A 23,875-nucleotide genomic window follows, 5' to 3' on the forward strand; every position below is an offset into this window, starting at 1 on the left:
ATCCAGACAGCAATTATCCAGACAGCTGCAATCCAGACAGCTACTATCCAGACAGCGACAATGCAGACAGCTACAACCCCGACAGCTACTATGCAGACAGCTACTATCCAGACATCTACTATCCAGACAGCTCCTACCCAGACAGTTACAATCCAGACAGCTACTATCCAGACAGCTACTACCCAGGTTGCTGCAATCCAGACAGCTACTGTCCAGACAGCTAATATCCAGACATCTGAAATCCAGACAGCTACAATCAAGACAGCTACTATCCAGACAGCTGCTATCCAGACAGCTCCAATCCAGACACCTACTATGCTGACAACTACTATCCAGGCAGCTAATATCCAGACAGCTACTATCCAGGCAGCTACTATGCAGACAGCTACTATCCAGACAGCTACTATCCAGACAGCTGCAATCTAGACAGCTACTATCCAGACAGCTACTATGCAGACAGCTACTATCCAGACAGCTACTATCCAGACAGCTGCAATCTAGACAGCTACTATCCAGACAGCTACTACCCAGCCAGTTGCTCTACAGACAGCTACTATACTGAAAGCTACTACCCAGACAGCTAATATCCAGACAGCTAGTAACCAGACAGCTACTACCCAGACAGCTACTATCCAGAAAGCTCCTACCCAGCCAGCTACTACCCAGACAGCTACTACCCAGACAGCTACTATCCAGAAAGCTCCTACCCAGACAGCTACTATCCAGACAGCTACTACCCAGACAGCTGCTATCTAGATAGTTGCTATCCAGACAGCTACTACCCAGACAGCTACTACCCAGACAGCTACTATCCAGACAGCTGCTATCCAGACAGCTACTACCCAGGCAGCTACTACCCAGACAGCTGCTATCCAGACAGCAGCTTTCCAGACAGCTACTAACAAGACAGCAACTATCCAGACAGCTAGTATCCAGACAGCTCCTAGCCAGACAGCTGCTATGCAGACAGCTGCTATCCAGACAGCTACTACCCAGACAGCTACTATCCAGAGAGCTCCCACCCAGAGAGCTACTATCCAGACAGATGCTACCCAGACAGCTACTGCCCAGACAGCTACTATCCAGACAGCTACTACCCAGACAGCTACTCCCTAGACAGCCAATATCCAGACATCTACTACCTAGATAGATACTACCCAGACAGCTAATATTCAGACAGCTACACCCAGACAGCTGCTATCCAGTCAGCTACTATCCAGACAGCTACTATTCAAACTGAGACTAACCACACAGCTACACGCAGACAGCTACTATCCAGACAGCTACTAACTAGACAGCTACTATCCAGACACCTACTGTCCAGACAGCTACTGCCCAGGTAGCTGCAATCCAGACAGCCACTGTCCAGAGAGCGAATTCCCAGACAGCTACTATCCAGACAACTGCTATCCAGACAGCTACTATCCAGAGAGCGACTTCGCAGACAGCTGCTATCCAGACAGCTACTATCCAGAGAGCGACTTCGCAGACAGCTGCTATCCAGACAGCTACTATCCAGACAGCTACTATCCATACAGCTACTATCCAGACAGCTACTATCCAGACAGCTACTATCCAGACAGCTACTACCCAGACAGCTACTATCCAGACAGCTACAATAAAGACAGCTACTATCCAGACAGCTACTATCGAGACAGCTACTATCCAGACAGCTAATATCCAGATAGGTACTATTCAGACAGCCAGTACTCTGACACCTACTATCCAGACAGATACTATCCAGACAGCTCCTACCCAGACAGGTACTATCCAGACAGCTGCTTCCCAGATAGCTACTATCCAGACAGCTACTATCCAGTCAGCTACTGTCCAGACAGCTACTATCCAGACAGATAATAACCAGACAGCTTTTATCCAGACAGTTACTATCCAGACAGCTAGTATCCAGACAGCTACTAACCAAACAGCTACTACCTGGACAGCTACCAACCAGGCAGCTCCTACCCAGACAGCTACTATCCAGAGAGCTGCTATCCAGACAGCTACTCTCCAGACAGCTACTATCCAGACAGCCACTATCCAGACACCTACCATCCAGACAGCAACTATCCAGACAGCTTCTATCCAGACAGCTACTATCCAGACACCTACCATCCAGACAGCTACTATCCAGACAGCTACTATCCAGACAGCTACTATCCAGACATCCAGACAGCTGCAATCCAGACAGCTACTATCCAGACTGCTGCAATACAGACAGCTACTATACAGACATCTACTATCCAGACAGCTACTATCCAGACAGCTGCAATCTAGACAGCTACTATCCAGACAGCTACTACCCAGCCAGTTGCTCTACAGACAGCTACTATACTGAAAGCTACTACCCAGACAGCTAATATCCAGACAGCTAGTAACCAGACAGCTACTACCCAGACAGCTACTATCCAGAAAGCTCCTACCCAGCCAGCTGCTACCCAGACAGCTACTACCCAGACAGCTACTATCCAGAAAGCTCCTACCCAGACAGCTACTATCCAGACAGCTACTACCCAGACAGCTGCTATCTAGATAGTTGCTATCCAGACAGCTACTACCCAGACAGCTACTACCCAGACAGCTACTATCCAGACAGCTGCTATCCAGACAGCTACTACCCAGGCAGCTACTACCCAGACAGCTGCTATCCAGACAGCAGCTTTCCAGACAGCTACTAACAAGACAGCAACTATCCAGACAGCTAGTATCCAGACAGCTCCTAGCCAGACAGCTGCTATGCAGACAGCTGCTATCCAGACAGCTACTACCCAGACAGCTACTATCCAGAGAGCTCCCACCCAGAGAGCTACTATCCAGACAGATGCTACCCAGACAGATACTGCCCAGACAGCTACTATCCAGACAGCTACTACCCAGACAGCTACTCCCTAGACAGCCAATATCCAGACATCTACTACCTAGATAGATACTACCCAGACAGCTAATATTCAGACAGCTACACCCAGACAGCTGCTATCCAGTCAGCTACTATCCAGACAGCTACTATTCAAACTGAGACTAACCACACAGGTACACGCAGACAGCTACTATCCAGACAGCTACTAACTAGACAGCTACTATCCAGACACCTACTGTCCAGACAGCTACTGCCCAGGTAGCTGCAATCCAGACAGCCACTGTCCAGAGAGCGAATTCCCAGACAGCTACTATCCAGACAACTGCTATCCAGACAGCTACTATCCAGAGAGCGACTTCGCAGACAGCTGCTATCCAGACAGCTACTATCCAGAGAGCGACTTCGCAGACAGCTGCTATCCAGACAGCTACTATCCAGACAGCTACTATCCATACAGCTACTATCCAGACAGCTACTATCCAGACAGCTACTATCCAGACAGCTACTACCCAGACAGCTACTATCCAGACAGCTACAATAAACACAACTACTATCCAGACAGCTACTATCGAGACAGCTACTATCCAGACAGCTAATATCCAGATAGGTACTATTCAGACAGCCAGTACTCTGACACCTACTATCCAGACAGATACTATCCAGACAGCTCCTACCCAGACAGGTACTATCCAGACAGCTGCTTCCCAGATAGCTACTATCCAGACAGCTACTATCCAGTCAGCTACTGTCCAGACAGCTACTATCCAGACAGATAATAACCAGACAGCTTTTATCCAGACAGTTACTATCCAGACAGCTAGTATCCAGACAGCTACTAACCAAACAGCTACTACCTGGACAGCTACCAACCAGGCAGCTCCTACCCAGACAGCTACTATCCAGAGAGCTGCTATCCAGACAGCTACTCTCCAGACAGCTACTATCCAGACAGCCACTATCCAGACACCTACCATCCAGCCAGCAACTATCCAGACAGCTTCTATCCAGACAGCTACTATCCAGACACCTACCATCCAGACAGCTACTATCCAGACAGCTACTATCCAGACAGCTACTATCCAGACAGCTGCAATCCAGACAGCTACTATCCAGACTGCTGCAATACAGACAACTACTATACAGACATCTACTATCCAGACAGCTACTATCCAGACAGCTACTATCCAGACAGCTACTATCCAGACAGCTACTATCCAGACAGCTACTATCCAGGCAGCTACTATCCAGACACCTACCATCCACACAGCTATTATCCAGACACCTACCATCCAGACAGCTACTATCCAGACAGCTACTATCCAGACACCTACCATCCAGACAGCTACTATCCAGACACCTACCATCCAGACAGCTACTATCCAGACAGCTACTATCCAGACAGCTGCTATCCAGCCAGCTGCAATCCAGACAGCTACTATCCAGACAGCTACTATCCAGACAGCTACTGTCCAGACAGTTACTACCCAGACAGCTACTATCCAGACAGCTGCTATGCAGACAGCTCCTACCCAGACAGCTACTATCCAGGCAGCTACTATCGAGACAGCTACAATCCAGACAGATACTATCCAGACAGCTACTATCCAGACAGCTACAATCCAGGCCGCTGCTACCCAGACAGCTACTATCCAGACAGCTACTACCCAGACAGCTACTATCCAGGCAGCTACTGTCCAGACAGTTACTAACCAGACAGCTACTACCCAGCCAGCTACTACCCAGACAGTTACTGTCCAGGCAGCTACTACCCAGACAGCTACTACCCAGACAGCTACTGTCCAGACAGCTACTACCCAGACAGCTACTACCCAGACAGCTACTACCCAGACAGTTACTACCCAGACAGCTTCTATCCAGACAGCTACTCTCCAGACAGCTACTACCCAGACAGCTACTGTCCAGACAGCTACTATCCAGACAGCTACTATCCAGACAGCTACTATCCAGACAGCTGCAATCCAGACAGCTACTATCCAGACAGCTACTACCCAGACAGCTACTATCCAGACAGCTACTATCCAGACAGCTACTGTCCAGACAGCTACTATCCAGACACCTACTATCCAGACAGCTACTATCCAGACACCTACTATCCAGACAGCTACTATCCAGACACCTACCATTCAGACAGCTACTATCCATACAGCTACAATCCTGAAAGCTCCTACCCAAACAGCTACTATCCAGACAGTTACAATCCAGACAGCTACTATCCAGACAGCTTCTATCCAGACAGCTGCTATCCAGACAGCTACTACCCAGACAGCAACTTTCCAGACAGCAGCTATCCAGACAGCTAGTATCCAGACAGCTACTACCCAGACAGCTACTACCCAGACAGCTACTATCCAGGCCGCTACTACCCAGACAGCTACTACCCAGACAGCTACTACCCAGACAGCTTCTATCCAGACAGCTACTCTCCAGACAGCTACTACCCAGACAGCTACTATCCAGGCCGCTACTACCCAGACAGCTACTACCCAGACAGCTACTACCCAGACAGCTTCTATCCAGACAGCTACTATCCAGACAGCTACTATCCAGACAGCTACTATCCAGACAGCTACTATCCAGACACCTACTATCCAGACAGCTACTATCCAGACACCTACCATTCAGACAGCTACTATCCAGACACCTACTATCCAGACAGCTACTATCCAGACACCTACCATTTAGACAGCTACTATCCATACAGCTACAATCCAGAAAGCTCCTACCCAAACAGCTACTATCCAGACAGCTACTATCCAGACCTTTACTCTCCTGACAGCTACTACCCAGACAGCTACTATCCAGACAGCTACTATCCAACAGCTGCTACCCAGACAGCTGCTATCTAGACAGGTACTATCCAGACAGCTACTATCCAGACAGCTACTATCCAGACAGCTACTATCCAGACAGCTACTATCCAGACAGTTACTATCCAGACAGCTACTATTCAGACAGCTACTATCCAGACAGCTCAAACCCAGAAAGCTACTATCCAGACACCTACTATCCAGACAGCTACTATCCAGACAGCTACTATCCAACAGCTCAAACCCAAACAGCTACTATCCAGACACCTACTATCCAGACAGCTACTATCCAGACAGCTACTATCCAACAGCTCCAACCCAGACAGCTACTATCCAGACAGCAACTATCCAGACAGCTACTATCCAGACAGCTACTACCCAGACAGCTCCTACCCAGATAGGTACTATCCAGACAGCTACTATCCAGACAGCTACTATCCAACAGTTGCAACCCAGACAGCGACTATCCAGACAGCTACTGTCCAGACAGCTACTATCCAGACAGCTACTATCCAGACAGCTACTACCCAGACAGCTCCTACCCAGATAGGTACTATCCAGACAGCTTCTATCCAGACAGCTACTATCCACACCTCTACGATCCAGACATCTACTACCCAGACAGCTACTATCCAGACAGCTACTACCCAGACAGCTACTACCCAGACAGCTGCTATCCAACAGCTCCAACCCAGACAGCTACTATCCAGACAGCTACTATCCAGACAGCTACTATCCAGACACCTACTACCCAGACAGCTACTATCCAGACATCTACTATCCAGACAGCTACTATCCAGACAGCTACTATCCAGACAGCTAGTACCCACACAGCTACTACCCAGACAGCTGCTATCCAACAGCTCCAACCCAGACAGCTACTATCCAGACAGCTACTATCCAGACAGCTACTATCCAGACACCTACTACCCAGACAGCTCCTACCCAGATAGGTCCTATCCAGACAGCTACTATCCAGACAGCTACTACCAAGATAGGCACTATCCAGACAGCTCTTACCCAGACAGCTACTATCCAACAGCTCCAACCCAGACAGCGACTATCCAGACAGCTACTATACAGACAGCTACTGTCCAGACAGCTACTATCCAGACAGCTAATATCCAGTCAGCTACTATCAAGACAGCAACGATCCAGACAGCTGCTATCCAGACAGCTACTATCCAGACAGCTACTATCCAACAGCCCCAACCCAGAGAGCAAGTATCCAGACAGCTACTATCCAGACAGCTACTATCCAGACAGCTACTATCCAGACAGCTACTATCCAGACAGCTACTATCCAACAGCTCCAACCCAGACAGCAACTATCCAGACAGCTCCTATTGAGACAGCTACTATCGAGACAGCTACTATCCAGACAGCTACTACCCAGACAGCTACTGTCCAGACATTGACTATCGAGACAGCTACTATCCGGACAGCTACTATTCAGATAGCCACTCTTCAGACAGGTTCTATCCAAACAGCTACTATCCAGACAGCTACTGTCCAGACAATGACTACCCAGGCAGCTACTATCCAGATAGGTACTATCCAGACAGCTACTGTCCAGACAGCTACTATGCCGACAGCTACTATGCCGACAGCTACTATCCAGACAGCTACTATCCAGACAGCTACTACCCAGACAGCTACTACCCAGACAGCTACTACCCAGACAGCTACTACCCAGACAGTTACTACCCAGACAGCTTCTATCCAGACAGCTACTCTCCAGACAGCTACTACCCAGACAGCTACTGTCCAGACAGCTACTATCCAGACAGCTACTATCCAGACAGCTACTATCCAGACAGCTGCAATCCAGACAGCTACTATCCAGACAGCTACTACCCAGACAGCTACTATCCAGACAGCTACTATCCAGACAGCTACTGTCCAGACAGCTACTATCCAGACACCTACTATCCAGACAGCTACTATCCAGACACCTACTATCCAGACAGCTACTATCCAGACACCTACCATTCAGACAGCTACTATCCATACAGCTACAATCCTGAAAGCTCCTACCCAAACAGCTACTATCCAGACAGTTACAATCCAGACAGCTACTATCCAGACAGCTTCTATCCAGACAGCTGCTATCCAGACAGCTACTACCCAGACAGCAACTTTCCAGACAGCAGCTATCCAGACAGCTAGTATCCAGACAGCTACTACCCAGACAGCTACTACCCAGACAGCTACTATCCAGGCCGCTACTACCCAGACAGCTACTACCCAGACAGCTACTACCCAGACAGCTTCTATCCAGACAGCTACTCTCCAGACAGCTACTACCCAGACAGCTACTATCCAGGCCGCTACTACCCAGACAGCTACTACCCAGACAGCTACTACCCAGACAGCTTCTATCCAGACAGCTACTATCCAGACAGCTACTATCCAGACAGCTACTATCCAGACAGCTACTATCCAGACACCTACTATCCAGACAGCTACTATCCAGACACCTACCATTCAGACAGCTACTATCCAGACACCTACTATCCAGACAGCTACTATCCAGACACCTACCATTTAGACAGCTACTATCCATACAGCTACAATCCAGAAAGCTCCTACCCAAACAGCTACTATCCAGACAGCTACTATCCAGACCTTTACTCTCCTGACAGCTACTACCCAGACAGCTACTATCCAGACAGCTACTATCCAACAGCTGCTACCCAGACAGCTGCTATCTAGACAGGTACTATCCAGACAGCTACTATCCAGACAGCTACTATCCAGACAGCTACTATCCAGACAGCTACTATCCAGACAGTTACTATCCAGACAGCTACTATTCAGACAGCTACTATCCAGACAGCTCAAACCCAGAAAGCTACTATCCAGACACCTACTATCCAGACAGCTACTATCCAGACAGCTACTATCCAACAGCTCAAACCCAAACAGCTACTATCCAGACACCTACTATCCAGACAGCTACTATCCAGACAGCTACTATCCAACAGCTCCAACCCAGACAGCTACTATCCAGACAGCAACTATCCAGACAGCTACTATCCAGACAGCTACTACCCAGACAGCTCCTACCCAGATAGGTACTATCCAGACAGCTACTATCCAGACAGCTACTATCCAACAGTTGCAACCCAGACAGCGACTATCCAGACAGCTACTGTCCAGACAGCTACTATCCAGACAGCTACTATCCAGACAGCTACTACCCAGACAGCTCCTACCCAGATAGGTACTATCCAGACAGCTTCTATCCAGACAGCTACTATCCACACCTCTACGATCCAGACATCTACTACCCAGACAGCTACTATCCAGACAGCTACTACCCAGACAGCTACTACCCAGACAGCTGCTATCCAACAGCTCCAACCCAGACAGCTACTATCCAGACAGCTACTATCCAGACAGCTACTATCCAGACACCTACTACCCAGACAGCTACTATCCAGACATCTACTATCCAGACAGCTACTATCCAGACAGCTACTATCCAGACAGCTAGTACCCACACAGCTACTACCCAGACAGCTGCTATCCAACAGCTCCAACCCAGACAGCTACTATCCAGACAGCTACTATCCAGACAGCTACTATCCAGACACCTACTACCCAGACAGCTCCTACCCAGATAGGTCCTATCCAGACAGCTACTATCCAGACAGCTACTACCAAGATAGGCACTATCCAGACAGCTCTTACCCAGACAGCTACTATCCAACAGCTCCAACCCAGACAGCGACTATCCAGACAGCTACTATACAGACAGCTACTGTCCAGACAGCTACTATCCAGACAGCTAATATCCAGTCAGCTACTATCAAGACAGCAACGATCCAGACAGCTGCTATCCAGACAGCTACTATCCAGACAGCTACTATCCAACAGCCCCAACCCAGAGAGCAAGTATCCAGACAGCTACTATCCAGACAGCTACTATCCAGACAGCTACTATCCAGACAGCTACTATCCAGACAGCTACTATCCAACAGCTCCAACCCAGACAGCAACTATCCAGACAGCTCCTATTGAGACAGCTACTATCGAGACAGCTACTATCCAGACAGCTACTACCCAGACAGCTACTGTCCAGACATTGACTATCGAGACAGCTACTATCCGGACAGCTACTATTCAGATAGCCACTCTTCAGACAGGTTCTATCCAAACAGCTACTATCCAGACAGCTACTGTCCAGACAATGACTACCCAGGCAGCTACTATCCAGATAGGTACTATCCAGACAGCTACTGTCCAGACAGCTACTATGCCGACAGCTACTATGCCGACAGCTACTATCCAGACAGCTACTATCCAGACAGCTACTACCCAGACAGCTACTGTCCAGACAATGTCTATCCAGACAGCTACTATCCAGACAGCTACTATCCAGACACCTACTATGCAGACAGCTAATATCCAGTCAGCTACAATCAAGACAGCTACTATCCAGGCAGCTACTATCCAGACAGCTACTATCCAGACAGCTACTATCCAGACAGCTACTATCCAGATAGCTACTATCCAGACAGCTACTATCCAGACAGCTAGTATCCAGGCAGCTACTATCCAGACAGCTACTATCCAGACAGCTACTATCCAGGCAGCTACTATCCAGACAGCTACTATCCAGACAGCTACTATCCAGACATCTACTATCCAGACAGCTACTATCCAGACAACTACTATCCAGACAGCTACAATCCAGATAGCTACTATCCAGACAGTTACTATCCAGTCAGCTACTATCCAGACAGCTTCTATCCAGACAGCTACTACCCAGACAGCTACTGTCAAGACAATGACTATATACACAGCTAATATCCAGACAGCTACTATCCAGACAGCTACTATCCAGACAGCTATGATCCAGACAGCTACTATCCAGACAGGTACTATCCAGACAGCTACTATTGCGACAGCTGCTATCCAGACAGGTACTATCCAGACAGCTACTATCCAGACAGCTACTACGCAGACAGTTACTATACAGTCGGCTACTATCCAGACAGCTACTATTCAGAAATCTGCTTTCCAGACAGCTACTATCCAGACAGCTACTATCCAGCCATTTACTACCCAGACAGCTACTATCCAGACAGACTCTATGCAGACAGCTTCTATCCATCCAGATATCGACTATCCAGAAAGCTACTATCCAGACAGCTTCTATCCAGACAGCTACTACCCAGACAGCTAATATCCAGGCAGCTACTATCCTGACAGCTACTATCCAGACAGCTACTATCCAGACAGCTACTGTCCAGACAATGACTATCCAGACAGCTACTATCCAGACAGCTACTATCCAGACAGCCACTACCCAGACAGCTTCTATCCAGACTGCTACTACCCAGAAAGCTACTGTCCAGACAATGACTATCCAGACAGCTACTACCCGGACAGCTACTATACAGGCAGCTACTATCCAGGCAGCTGCAATCCAGACAGCTACTGTCCAGACAGCTACTATCCAGACAGCTACTATCCAAACAGCAACTATCCAGGCAACCTCTATCCTGGCAGTTGCTATCCAGACAGCTTCTATCCAGACAGCTACTACCCAGACATCTACTGTCCAGACAATGACTATCCAGAGAGGTACAATCCAGACAGCTTCTATCCAGACAGCTACTATCCAGACAGCAACTATGCAGAAAGCTACAATCCAGTCAGCCACTATGCAGAAAGCTACTATCCAGACAGCTACTATCCACACAGCTACTATCCAGACAATTGCTATCCAGACAGCATCGATCCAGACAGCTAGTACCCAGACAGCTACTGTCAAGACAATGACTATCCAGAGAGGTACTATCCACACAGCTAATATCCAGACAGCTATTATCCAGACAGCTACTATCCAGACAGCTACGATCCAGACAGCTTCTATCCAGACAGCTACTATCCAGACAGCTACCACCCAGACAGCTGCTATACAGACAGTTACTATCGAGAAAGCTACTATCCAGACAGCTACTACTCAGACAGCTACTACCCAGACAGCTACTATACAGACAGCTACTATCGAGACAGCTACTGGCCAGACAGCTATTACTCAGACAGCTACTCCCCAGACAGCTACTATCCAGATAATGACTAACCAGACAGCTTCTATCCAGATGGCTGCTACCCAGACAACTACTGTCCATACAATGGCTATGCAGTCAGCTACTATCCAGACAGCTTCAATCCAGACAGCTACTATCGCGACAGCTACTATCCAGACAGCTACTATCCAGACAGCTACTATCCAGACAGCTACTATTCAGAAATCTGCTTTCCAGACAGCTACTATCCAGACAGCTACTATCCAGACAGCTGCAATCCAGACAGCTACTGTCCAGACAGCTACTATGCCGACAGCTACTATCGAGACAGCTACTACCCAGACAGCTTCTATCCAGACAGCTACTATCCAGACAGCTACTATCCAGACAGCTTCTATCCAGACAGCGACTATCCAGACAGCTACTATCCAGACAGCTACTATCCAGACAGCTTCTATCCAGACAGCTACTATCCAGACAGCTACTATCCAGACAGCTACTATCCAGACAGCTACTGTCCAGACAGCTACAATGCCGACAGCTACAATCGAGACAGCTACTACCCAGACAGCTTCTATCCAGACAGCTACTATCCAGACAGCTACTTTCCAGACAGCTACTATCCAGACAGCTACTGTCCAGACAGCTACAATGCCGACAGCTACTATCGAGACAGCTACTACCCAGACAGCTACTACCCAGACAGCTACTATCCAGACAGCTACTATCCAGACAGCTACTATCCAGACAGCTACTGTCAAGACAATGACTATCCACACAGCTAATATCCAGACAGCTACTATCCAGACAGCTACTATCCAGACAGCTACGATCCAGACAGCTTCTATCCAAACAGCTACTATCCAGGCAGCTACTATCCAGACAGCTACTATCCAGACAGCTACTGTCCAGACAATGTCTATCCAGACAGCTACTATCCAGATAGGTACTATCCAGTCAGCTACTGTCCAGACAGCTACGATGCAGACAGCTACTATCGACACAGCTACTATCGAGACAGCTACTACCCAGACAGCTACTATTCAGAGTGCGACTACCCAGACAGCTACCACCCAGACAGCTACCACCCAGACAGCTACTGTCCAGACAATGACTATCCAGATAGCTACTATCCAGACAGCTACTATCCAGACAGCTTCTATCCAGATAGCTAATACCAGACAGCTACTGTCCAGACAATGACTATCCAGACAGCTACTACCCAGACAGCTACTGTCCAGACAATGACTATCCAGAGAGGTACTATCCAGACAGCTTCTATCCAGACAGCTCCTATCCAGGCAGCAACTATGCAGAAAGCTACAATCCAGTCAGCTACTATGCAGACAGCTACTATCCACACAGCTACTATCCACACAGCTACTATGCAGGCAACCACTATCCTGAAAGCTACCATCTAGACAGCTACTATCCAGAAAATTGCGATCCAGACAGTTACTATGCAGAAAGCTGCTACCCAGACAGCTACTTTCCAGAAAGCTGCTACCCAGACAGCTACTTTCCAGACAGCTAGTATCCAGACAGCTACTATCCGGACAGCTGCAATCCAGACAGCTACTATCCAGACAGCTACTATCGCGACAGCTGCTATCCAGACAGCTACTATCCAGACAGCTACTATCCAGACAGCTACTACGCAGACAGTTACTATCCAGTCGGCTACTATCCAGACAGCTACTCTTCAGAAATCTGCTTTCCAGCCAGCTACTATCCAGACAGCTGCTATCCAGACAGCTACTATTCACACAAGTACTATCCAGACAGCTAATATGCAGACACCTGCTCTCCAGACAGCTACTACCCAGACAGACACAATCCGGACAGCTCCTACCCAGACAGCTACTATCCAGAAAATGACTATCTAGAGAGGTACTATCCAGACAGCTTCTATCCAGACAGCTACTATCCAGACATCTACTGTCCTGACAATGACTATCCAGACAGCTACTATCCAGACAGCTACTATTCAGACAGCTACTATCCAGACAGGTTCTATCCAGACAGCAACTGTCTAGACAATGACTATCCAGACAGCTACTGTCCAGACAGCTACTATGCCGACAGCTACTATCCAGACAGCTACTATCCAGACAGCTACTATTCAGACAGCTACTATCCAGACAGGTTCTATCTAGACAGCTACTATCCAGATAGGTACTATCCAGACAGCTACTGTCCAGACAGCTACTATCCAGACAGCTTCTATCCAGAGAGCGACTACCCAGACAGACAGCTCCTATCCAGACAGCTACTATCGAGGCAGCTACTATCCAGACAGATACTACCCAGACAGCTACTACCCAGACAGCTACTATCCAGACAGCTACTATCGCGACAGCTAATGTCCAGACAATGACAATCCAGACAGCTACTATCCAGACAGCTTCTATCCAGACAGCTACATCCCAGACAGCTACTGTCCAGACAATGACTATCGAGACAGCAACTATCCTGACAGCTACTATTCACATAGCTACTATACAGACAGGTTCTATCCAGACAGCTACTATCCAGACAGCTACAGTCCAGACAATGACTATCCAGACAGCTACTACCCAGACAGCTACTATCCAGACAGCTACTACCCAGACAGCTACTATCCAGAGAGCGACTACCCAGACAGCTGCTACCCAGACAGCTACTATTGAGACAGCTACTATCGAGACAGCTACTATCCAGACAGCTACTACCCAGACAGCTACTATTGAGACAGCTACTATCGAGAGAGCTACTATCCAGACAGCTTCTATCCAGACAGCTACTACCCAGACAGCTACTGTCCAGACAATGGCTATCCAGGCAGCTACTATCCAGACAGCTACTATCCAGACACCTACTATGCAGACGCTAATATCCAGTCAGCTACTATCAAGACAGCTACGATCCAGACAGCTACTGTCCAGGCATCTACTATCCAGACAGCTACTATCCAGACAGCTACTATCCAGACAGCTACTATCCAGACAGTTACTATCCAGTCAGCTACTACCCAGACAGCTTCTATCCAGACAGCTACTATCCAGACAGCTACTATCCAGACAGCTACGATCCAGACAGCTTCTATCCAGACAGTTACTGTCCAGGCAGCTACTATCCAGACAGCTACTATCCAGACAGCTACTGTCCAGACAATGTCTATCCAGACAGCTACGATCCAGATAGGTACTATCCAGTCAGGTACTGTCCAGACAGCTACGATGCAGACAGCTACTATCGACACAGCTACTATCGAGACAGCTACTACCCAGACAGCTACTATCCAGAGTGCGACTACCCAGACAGCTACCACCCAGACAGCTACCACCCAGACAGCTACTGTCCAGACAATGACTATCCAGACAGCTACTATCCAGACAGCTACTATCCAGACAGCTTCTATCCAGACAGCTAATACCAGACAGCTACTGTCCGGACAATGACTATCCAGAGAGGCACTATCCGGACAGCTTCTATCCAGACAGCTCCTATCCAGGCAGCAACTATGCAGAAAGCTACAATCCAGTCAGCTACTATGCAGACAGCTACTATCCACACAGCTACTATGCAGGCAACCACTATCCTGAAAGCTACCATCGAGACAGCTACTATCCAGAAAATTGCGATCCAGACAGCTACTATACAGAAAGCTGCTACCGAGACAGCTACTTTCCAGACAGCTAGTATCCAGACAGCTACTATCCGGACAGCTGCAATCCAGACAGCTACTATCCAGACAGCTACTATCGCGACAGCTGCTATCCAGACAGCTACTATCCAGACAGCTACTATCCAGACAGCTACTACGCAGACAGTTACTATCCAGTCGGCTACTATCCAGACAGCTACTCTTCAGAAATCTGCTTTCCAGACAGCTACTATCCAGACAGCTGGTATCCAGACAGCTACTATCCAGACAGCTGCTATCCAGACAGCTACTATTCACACAAGTACTATCCAGACAGCTAATATGCAGACACCTGCTCTCCAGACAGCTACTACCCAGACAGACACATTCCGGACAGCTCCTACCCAGACAGCTACTATCCAGACAATGACTATCTAGAGAGGTACTATCCAGACAGCTTCTATCCTGACAGCTACTATCCAGACATCTACTGTCCTGACAATGACTATCCAGACAGCTACTATCCAGACAGCTACTATTCAGACAGCTACTATCCAGACAGGTTCTATCCAGACAGCTACTGTCTAGACAATGACTATCCAGACAGCTACTGTCCAGACAGCCGCTATGCCGACAGCTACTATCCAGACAGCTACTATCCAGACAGCCACTATTCAGACAGCTACTATCCAGACAGGTTCTATCCAGACAGCTACTAACCAGATAGGTACTATCCAGACAGCTACTGTCCAGACAGCTACTATCCAGACAGCTACTATCCAACAGCTCCAACCCAGACACCTGCTATCCAGACAGCTACTTTCCAGACAGCTACTATCCAGACAGCTACTATCCAGACAGCTACTATTCAGACAGCTACTATCCAGACAGATACTACCCAGACAGCTACTATCCAGACAGCTACTATCCAGACAGCGACTATCGAGACAGCTACTATCGAGACAGATACTACCCAGACAGCTACTATGCAGACAGCTACTATCCAGACAGCTAATATGCAGACACCTGCTCTCCAGACAGCTACTACCCAGACAGACACAATCCGGACAGCTCCTACCCAGACAGCTACTATCCAGACAATGACTATCTAGAGAGGTACTATCCAGACAGCTTCTATCCAGACAGCTACTATCCAGACATCTACTGTCCTGACAATGACTATCCAGACAGCTACTATCCAGACAGCTACTATTCAGACAGCTACTCTCCAGACAGGTTCTATCCAGACAGCAACTGTCTAGACAATGACTATCCAGACAGCTACTGTCCAGACAGCTACTATGCCGACAGCTACTATCCAGACAGCTACTATCCAGACAGCTACTATTCAGACAGCTACTATCCAGACAGGTTCTATCTAGACAGCTACTATCCAGATAGGTACTATCCAGACAGCTACTGTCCAGACAGCTACTATCCAGACAGCTTCTATCCAGAGAGCGACTACCCAGACAGACAGCTCCTATCCAGACAGCTACTATCGAGGCAGCTACTATCCAGACAGATACTACCCAGACAGCTACTACCCAGACAGCTACTATCCAGACAGCTACTATCGCGACAGCTAATGTCCAGACAATGACAATCCAGATAGCTACTATCCAGACAGCTTCTATCCAGACAGCTACATCCCAGACAGCTACTGTCCAGACAATGACTATCGAGACAGCAACTATCCTGACAGCTACTATTCAGATAGCTACTATACAGACAGGTTCTATCCAGACAGCTACTATCCAGACAGCTACAGTCCAGACAATGACTATCCAGACAGCTACTACCCAGACAGCTACTATCCAGACAGCTACTACCCAGACAGCTACTATCCAGAGAGCGACTACCCAGACAGCTGCTACCCAGACAGCTACTATTGAGACAGCTACTATCGAGACAGCTACTATCCAGACAGCTACTACCCAGACAGCTACTATTGAGACAGCTACTATCGAGAGAGCTACTATCCAGACAGCTTCTATCCAGACAGCTACTACCCAGACAGCTACTGTCCAGACAATGGCTATCCAGACAGCTACTATCCAGACACCTACTATGCAGACGCTAATATCCAGTCAGCTACTATCAAGACAGCTACGATCCAGACAGCTACTGTCCAGGCATCTACTATCCAGACAGCTACTATCCAGACAGCTACTATCCAGACAGCTACTATCCAGACAGTTACTATCCAGTCAGCTACTACCCAGACAGCTTCTATCCAGACAGCTACTATCCAGACAGCTACTATCCAGACAGCTACGATCCAGACAGCTTCTATCCAGACAGTTACTGTCCAGGCAGCTACTATCCAGACAGCTACTATCCAGACAGCTACTGTCCAGACAATGTCTATCCAGACAGCTACGATCCAGATAGGTACTATCCAGTCAGGTACTGTCCAGACAGCTACGATGCAGACAGCTACTATCGACACAGCTACTATCGAGACAGCTACTACCCAGACAGCTACTATCCAGAGTGCGACTACCCAGACAGCTACCACCCAGACAGCTACCACCCAGACAGCTACTGTCCAGACAATGACTATCCAGACAGCTACTATCCAGACAGCTACTATCCAGACAGCTTCTATCCAGACAGCTAATACCAGACAGCTACTGTCCGGACAATGACTATCCAGAGAGGCACTATCCGGACAGCTTCTATCCAGACAGCTCCTATCCAGGCAGCAACTATGCAGAAAGCTACAATCCAGTCAGCTACTATGCAGACAGCTACTATCCACACAGCTACTATGCAGGCAACCACTATCCTGAAAGCTACCATCGAGACAGCTACTATCCAGAAAATTGCGATCCAGACAGCTACTATACAGAAAGCTGCTACCGAGACAGCTACTTTCCAGACAGCTAGTATCCAGACAGCTATTATCCGGACAGCTGCAATCCAGACAGCTACTATCCAGACAGCTACTATCGCGACAGCTGCTATCCAGACAGCTACTATCCAGACAGCTACTATCCAGACAGCTACTACGCAGACAGTTACTATCCAGTCGGCTACTATCCAGACAGCTACTCTTCAGAAATCTGCTTTCCAGACAGCTACTATCCAGACAGCTGGTATCCAGACAGCTACTATCCAGACAGCTGCTATCCAGACAGCTACTATTCACACAAGTACTATCCAGACAGCTAATATGCAAACACCTGCTCTCCAGACAGCTACTACCCAGACAGACACAGTCCGGACAGCTCCTACCCAGACAGCTACTATCCAGACAATGACTATCTAGAGAGGTACTATCCAGACAGCTTCTATCCTGACAGCTACTATCCAGACATCTACTGTCCTGACAATGACTATCCAGACAGCTACTATCCAGACAGCTACTATTCAGACAGCTACTATCCAGACAGGTTCTATCCAGACAGCTACTGTCTAGACAATGACTATCCAGACAGCTACTGTCCAGACAGCCGCTATGCCGACAGCTACTATCCAGACAGCTACTATCCAGACAGCCACTATTCAGACAGCTACTATCCAGACAGGTTCTATCCAGACAGCTACTAACCAGATAGGTACTATCCAGACAGCTACTGTCCAGACAGCTACTATCCAGACAGCTACTATCCAACAGCTCCAACCCAGACACCTGCTATCCAGACAGCTACTTTCCAGACAGCTACTATCCAGACAGCTACTATCCAGACAGCTACTATTCAGACAGCTACTATCCAGACAGATACTACCCAGACAGCTACTATCCAGACAGCTACTATCCAGACAGCGACTATCGAGACAGCTACTATCCAGACAGATACTACCCAGACAGCTACTATGCAGACAGCTACTATCCAGACAGCTACTATCCAGACAGTTACTAACCAGACATCTTAGATACAGACAGCTACTCCCCAGACAGCTACTGTCCAGATAATGGCTATCCAGACAGCTAACATCCAGACAACTACTATCCAGACAGCTAAAATGCAGACACCTGCTCTCCAGACAGCTACTGCCAGACAGATACAATCCGGACAGCTCCCACCCAGACAGCTACTATCCAGACAATGACTATCCAGACAGCTTCTATCCAGTCAGCTTCTATCCAGCCAGCTACTATCCAGACATCTACTGTCCAGACAATGACTATCCAGACAGCTACTATCCAGACAGCTACTATGCAGACAGCTTCTATCCAGAGAGCTACTATGCAGGCAGCTACTATCAAGAGAGCTACTATCCAGACAGCTACTACCCAGGCATCTACTACCCAGAAAGCTACTATCCAGACAGCCACTACCCAGACAGCTACTACCCAGACAGCTACTATCCAGACAGCTACTATCCAGACAGCTGCTATCCAGACAATGACTATCCAGACAGCTACTATCCAGACAGCTACTATCCAGACAGCTACTATCCAGACAGCTACTATCCAGACAGCTGCTATCCAGACAATGACTATCCAGACAGCTACTTTCCAGACAGCTACTGTCCAGACGGCTACTATCCAGACAGCTACTATCCAGACAGCTACTACCCAGACAGCTACTATCCAGACAGCTGCTCTCGAGACAGCTCCTACACAGACAGCTTCTATCCAGATAATGACTATACAGACTGCCACTAACCAGACAGCTACAATCCAGACAGCTACTATCCAGACAGCTTCTGTCCAGACATCTACGATCCAGAGAGCTACAATCCAGACAGCTACTATCCAGACAGCTACTATCCAGACAGCTACTATCCAGACAGCTACTCCCCAGACAGCTACTATCCAGAGAGCGACTACCCAGACAGCTACAATCCAGACAGCTACTATTCAGACAGCTACTATGCCGACGGCTACTATCCCGACGGCTACTATCCAGACAGCTACTATCCAGACAGCTACTATTCAGACAGCTACTATCCAGACAGCTTCTAACCAGACAGCTTCTGTCCAGACATCTACGATCCAGACAGCTACAATCCAGACAGCTACTATCCAGACAGCTACTATCCAGACAGCTACTATCCAGACAGTTACTACCCAGACAGCTACTATCCAGACAGCTTCTATCCAGACAGCTTCTGTCCAGACATCTACGATCCAGACAGCTACAATCCAGACAGCTACTATCCAGACAGCTACTATCCAGACAGCTACTATCCAGACAGCTACTATCCAGACAGCTACTCTCCAGACAGCTACTATTCAGACAGCTACTATCCAGACAGCTACTGTCCAGACAGCTACCCTCCAGACAGCTACTACCCAGACAGCTACTATCCAGACAGCTACAGTCCAGAGAACTACTCTCCAGACAGCTATTCCCTAGACAGCTACTGTCCAGACAGCTACTATCCAGACAGCTACAGTCCAGAGAACTACTCTCCAGACAGCTACTCCCTAGACAGCTACTGTCCAGACAGCTACTCTCCAGACAGCTACTGTCCAGACAGCTACTATCCAGACAGCTACTGTCCAGACAGCTACTCTCCAGACAGCTACTACCCAGACAGCTACTGTCCAGACAGCTACTATCCAGACAGCTACTGTCCAGACAGCTACTCTCCAGACAGCTACTACCCAGACAGCTACTATCCAGACAGCTACTATCCAAACAGCTACTCTCCAGACAGCTACTCCCTAGACAGCTACTATCCAGACAGCTACTACTCGGTCACAGGACCCAAAACACTGCAGAATGCTGGGTTTCTGAAATATCTAAACAGCGAACTATAGAGAATTCTCATCAGATCAGCCAACATCTGTGGACAGTAAGCATTTCACATTTGATACATGATCATCACATATATAATTAACCCTGATTTCCCTCTCTGTCTGCACAAATCCTGCCTGGCGTTTGCTTGCTGTGTATTTCTTCCTCTTTTTTAAATTTCTGCTCAAGTGTGACTCAAACAACCCCTCCAAAAACCTCGGGATTTTCTCCACATACTTGTACAACTCAAAGACTAAACCACACATCTTCCACACAAAAGTCCCCCACAAAAACCCTGTCAGGTCCTTCAGACACCAAATTTGCCACTGTTGGGGGTGCAGTCTGCTACTTCCCTGGTCCTTAAAGCATCTACACAACTCCAATTAGATCATAGAATTTACAGTGCAGAAGGAGGGCTTTCGGCCCTCCGAGTCTGCGCCAGCGCTTGGAAAGAGCACCTACCCAAGGCCGCACCTCTACCCTATCCCCATAACCCTGTAACTCCACCCAACACTAAGGGCAATTTTGGACACTAAGGGCAATTTATCACGGCCAATCCACCTTACCCGTACGTCTTTGGACTGTGGGAGGAAACCGGAGCACCCGGAGGAAACCCACGCAGGCACAGGGAGAACGTACAGACTCCGCACAGACAGTGGTCCAAGCCGGGAATCGAACCTGGGACCCTGAAGCTGTGAATCAATTGTGTTAACCACCATGCTACCGTGCTGCCCTAAAAATTTATAATAATCTTTATTACTGTCACACGTAGGCTTACATTGACACGTTGATTCCTATACCGGCCTTGCCGACTCATTCAGGGGTTCAGATAGCACTGAGACACAGACCTAAACAACAAACGCTGGACAATCTCAGCAGGTCTGACAGCATCTGTTTAGAGAGAAGGGAGATGGCATTTCGAGACCGCTCATAAACAGGGGCAGAGAATCAGTACTCCGATCAGGGGATTAATTCACGAAGCCTCCCTACTCCAGCTCATGAACCGATTCGGACCTGGGTCCCTCACGGTTCTCCAGAATCATAGAAGGATCACTGAACGTTACACATCCGCCCGAGTGCAACAGGATTCACTCGAAAAGATCAATATTCAAAGGAATTGCGTAAATTTCAAATCCATGGGATTCCTACAGTGCAGAAGGAGACCATTCAGCCGATGGAGTGTGCACCAACCCTCTGAACGAGAACCCTAGCGTGGTTCACTCCCCCACTCTATCCGCGAAACCCTACCTGGCCATCTTTGGACACTACTTTTAGCATGGTCACCCCATCTAACCTACGCATCTTTGGAATGTGGGAGGACACCGGAGCACCCGGAGTAAACCCACGCAGACAGTCACCCGGGACAGGAATCAATACCGTTCCCTGGTGCTGTGAGGCAGCAGTGCGGCCATGAATTTTTGGTGGCGGGACTTGGCAGGTGAGTATGCCCCCCCACCCCCCATACTCACCTGCCAAGTCCCGCCGCCAACAATTGGGTCCTGGGGGGGGGGGGGGGGGGGGGCACGGGGGGAGCCAACCCCAGGGGAGCCACATGGTGGCCTGGCCCGCGATCAGGTCCCACCGATCTGTGGGTGGGCTTGTTCCATGGGCTCAGCCCTTCCTTCCGCGCCGGGCCCCTGTAGGGCTCCGCCATATGGCCCGGGAGCCGGTAGGCATGCGCAGAAATACGCAGGCCGCTCCGCGTCCCACGCCGGCCATTCCGCGCATGCGCAAACTCGCTGGCTGGAGCAGCACCAACCCCTCCGCCGTCAGGCCCCCTCGAAAGGTGACAACTCCTAATCATGGGGGGGTGGGGGGGGGGGGGGCGTTGATGCCAGAGTCGTTGGCGCTGCTTTTCCCGCTGGCGTGGGGACTTAGTCTCCAGAAGGGGGAACACGGGCCTGAGGTTCAGCTACGACCTGATGGTACCCCAGGCGCACAAATTGTTTCCGAATATTGGCCCATACAGTCATTAATTTGGAATGTGTGCAGTTCTCGAGTCTGACACCATGTAGGTAATTAGTTAGCACTTTATTCGCCGCAAAAAATAATTTTTACATCGACTGCCAGCATTTTACAAAGTACAATTCAGAATTCTGTTACCCTCTTGTCCTTACTGGGGACAGGTTGAGGATTCTCCCGACGATTTCACCTTCACTTCCCCGTCTGCTGCTCCCTGCACGCACCTCTTCCCAGAGTTAATGTTCATTCGTTTCCTTGTTCAGTGGGAGCCCAAACACGCCCAATCAGATCCCTCCTTCCGCTCGACTTATAGAATCAGAAAATCACTACAGTGATGAAGGAGGCCATTCTGCCCATCCAGTCTGCACTGACCCAACCCGCCCCAAAGAGCACCCCAACTGGACCCACTCCCGCCCTCTCCCCATAAGCCTTTTGGACACAAAGGGGAAATTTAGCAGGGCCAATCCATCTGACCCGCACATCTTTGACAGGGGGCACCCGGAGGAAACCCACCCAGACACTGGGAGAACGTGCAAACTCCACACAGACAGTCAGCCGAGATGGGAATGTTTAGGGAGCAGCTGTTTGTTGAGTCGTGTCTGGGTAGATTCACACTGTTTGGATCTCTGACTCCCTTGTTCAGCCTGTCAGAGATGTTTAGCCACAAGCTACAGCGAATTTGCAGCAACTTGCCCAAAACCAGTTTGTTTTTGGAAGCAGGGATGTCCAACAAAAGCTTTAACTCTTTCCAGTGTCTTCGAAGTTCCCTTGAAACCTATATTTCCACCCAGTGTTTGTTGGGTAATTCTACATGTGCAGGCAGAGGACATAAAGAGTCACTGTTATGGGCCAGGGTTTAGAGA

General features: G+C 48.8%; 1 protein-coding gene across 1 annotated transcript in view; it reads right to left on the reverse strand.

Annotated features, from left to right (window-relative positions):
* Nucleotides 1-23,233, reverse strand: part of LOC140404768 (lysophosphatidic acid receptor 6-like) — a 154,481-nt gene extending 131,248 nt beyond the window's left edge. The window contains exon 1 of the transcript XR_011938571.1: nucleotides 23,154-23,233. The gene's annotated coding sequence lies outside the window, so the exon portion shown is untranslated. The remainder of the gene's footprint in view (nucleotides 1-23,153) is intronic.
* Nucleotides 23,234-23,875: the final 642 nt, after the last annotated feature.

Source organism: Scyliorhinus torazame, chromosome 31 (assembly GCF_047496885.1).
Source record: "Scyliorhinus torazame isolate Kashiwa2021f chromosome 31, sScyTor2.1, whole genome shotgun sequence".
Taxonomy (NCBI): Eukaryota; Metazoa; Chordata; class Chondrichthyes; order Carcharhiniformes; family Scyliorhinidae; genus Scyliorhinus; species Scyliorhinus torazame.